Here is a 2,912-nt window from a genome sequence, read left to right as displayed (position 1 = left end):
AAAACTTGCAAGCTCGGAAGTATTGTGATAATCGGAAAGTTTTTGATGGTGCTGGCTTGGTCCATGCAAAATAAAGGCTAAGGCATCTTTCCAATGCCGTGTCCATTCATCAGTGCAAGGCTTATGATATTTGAGGACAATAAATGGCAATCACTTGAGAATAAACGAATAAATATTTGCTGGCAAGTTCTCACCTAGTAGCTTCCCTTCTATTGGGCATAATACTTGCCCAAATTGATCTCATCCTCTAGTTGAAATAAGTCCATTTCTTCACATCTGTAGAGAAAAACAAATCATGGGAGGGTTCTTTCAACTTCACACCTCATTTTCCCCCTACAACAAAAGAAAATATGTATGAATACCACTTGCCATTTCACTTTAAATGTGGGCACAAGTGGTGAAACAAGCATTATGAGACCTTATAACATCCAGGGAGAGAACTAGATCTTGAATGACATGCACACTAACTTACATATATTGTTAAAGGTTGGAATTCAAGCGCTTGAACTCTATGGCCATGAGAAGTCCTTGGTGTCGAACTTCAGCCTTTGTTGACTGCGAGTGGAGAAGGAGGCAACAGTATGTGTAAGAAAATCATGTGCATAGTCCATTTTAATTTCTGTGGGTCGCAAGATTGATGAGGGTGAGTTGGGTACATAGTCAAATGCTTGTTTTGCTACTAGTGTCATTTCAGTTTTGTCGGTAACAGATTGGTGAAATTTGTTTTTTGACACAGGAAGTTAATGTTAGTCACCAGTCGTCGTTAATGGGGAAAAGTTGGAAAGATGATGAGAAACCAATTAAGCGAGACAAGCGGGGACTCGGGAGGATGAGCTTCTGTTAATGTTATGGTTTTTACAATAGGGGACCACAGTGTTCCTAAAATTAAAATCATTAATTAGTTTGCAGGGTTTAATTTGTGCAATTGAGAAGCTTCCACCAGAAGCTTCTCGCAAGCTTCTATGAGAAGCTTCCTACAGCCCTCTATAAAGGTACCCGAGGCGTGACAAATGAGGGAGGAGAGTAGGGTGAAGTAGGGAGAGTAGGGCTACAGAGTGAAGTGAGGCGAGGGGAGGAAGTAGAGTGGAGCGAGGTGAGGGAGTCAGAGCGAGGTGAGGGAGTCAGACTAGGGAGCGAATTAATGATAAGCTTAGGTTAATAAATTAAAAGTGCACCCTCACCCCTCGAAACAAATTAATTAATGAATATAACTTTTTTGCAAGCGATTAGGGCAAGTGAATAGAATGTAATTTAATACAATAGTCGTATTGAAATGTAATTTAATTTAAACATTGTTATGAAGAGGCACAAGCCTTTGATTATAAATCAATCCAACAAATAACGAAAAGACATAACCAATTCAACAACATATCACGTCTCCTCTCTTAATCTCATCAATCTGTCTATGAATGGCCAAACCTATCTTTCAACATGGTATCAGTGAGTTAGCCGATCCTGTTATGACCTCCCACACACTTTCTGCCATTGCCGTCTATGCAAATAGCCCTTCCACATATTTGTTGTTTTCAACTCTAGAATTCATGCAACCTAGATGACCTTTCACGATTCAGCCTCGCCAATCTTCCACACCTTAAACCATGCCAAGGTGAAATGGAGGCCTAACTAATCGACTCTGCATCAACCATTGGAGTATCGTGATTGCCATAGACTTCTACAGCGTGGACATCTTGCTGGCTCTTCTAAAAATGACTATGCCTTCTAACTATTCCCTTTTATTACATTTCCTCTCATTCATATTAGCAGCGGCAATCAAATTTTATTCACATCAATCCTTATTTGACTAATCAAATCGTGGCTTATGTCCTCGATTATGAGACGTGGCTCTCAGACTCATCCAAAATGGATGCATGGCAGAAATGTCGAGAAGGGTGGACATATGGAAAATCATGCCTCCCCCCATTTATCCCTCCTTTCCCCCTCTTTCACTAATACCATTTCTCATTAACTGGGGGGACCTATTCGCTCATCCTCACGATATCCATGGAGCCCCTGCTACTCAGTCTCATGACATTATCGAAAAAGAAAGTGTTGGTGCCATCACCATCACCATTTCTTTTGTAGTCAATCCCTTGCCACATTTGTCACCAGATCTGCAACAACTATTCTATCTTGGCACATTATGAGTTCTCAATGATGTTTGTTGGCCAAATCAATGCTCTAGTGACCTTCAACCGCTTGGTCCAAGATAAGTTAAGGTAAAGGATACCTTGGAATCTTCATCAAGAGCTATGCCTTAATTGCAGCTCCTTTGACTAAGCTATTGAAAAAGCAAGTTCAAATTATCTAGACTCCCTTAGAGAAGGATACCTCTTACGAGATAAAGAAATGCCTTACGATTGCTCTAGTTCCCAAATTGCCAGACTTCACTAAGGATTTTGAAGTCATTGCTGATGCCAGTGCACTTGCAATTGATGGATTGTGAACCCAAGAAGGAAGACCAGTGGCATATACCTCGTGTAAGCTCAAACCTTATGAGAAGAACTATGTTACTCATGACTTGGAGCTATTAGTAGTGATCCATGCTTTAAAGCTTTGGAGACACTATGTCCTAGGCCAAAGATTTGCCTTGGTGATTGATCATAAGAGCTTGAAGTGGATTTTCACCCAACCTAAGCTCAACATGAGACAGAGAAGGAGGATTGAAGTACTTCAAGAGTTTGATTTTGAGATAATCAATCATCCAAGCAAGGAGAATGTTGTGGATGATGCCCTCAACAGGAAGTCCTTTCTCAGTGCTATGATAACTGAAGATCCAACAAGCAATATCTTCCTTTCAATCCTCATCCCAATGCCCAACAATCCCATCCTTGATGCAGTCAGAGAAGTCAAAACAGAGAGAGGGTTCATGGTTAGCCACCTCAAGATGCCTTCACCACCACCAGAACCCTCGC

This window comes from Dipteris shenzhenensis, chromosome 27 (assembly GCF_047967505.1).
Source record: "Dipteris shenzhenensis isolate YYH24624 ecotype China chromosome 27, Dip_SZ_1.0, whole genome shotgun sequence".
NCBI lineage: Eukaryota > Viridiplantae > Streptophyta > Polypodiopsida > Gleicheniales > Dipteridaceae > Dipteris > Dipteris shenzhenensis.
This window is presented reverse-complemented; position numbering follows the sequence as displayed.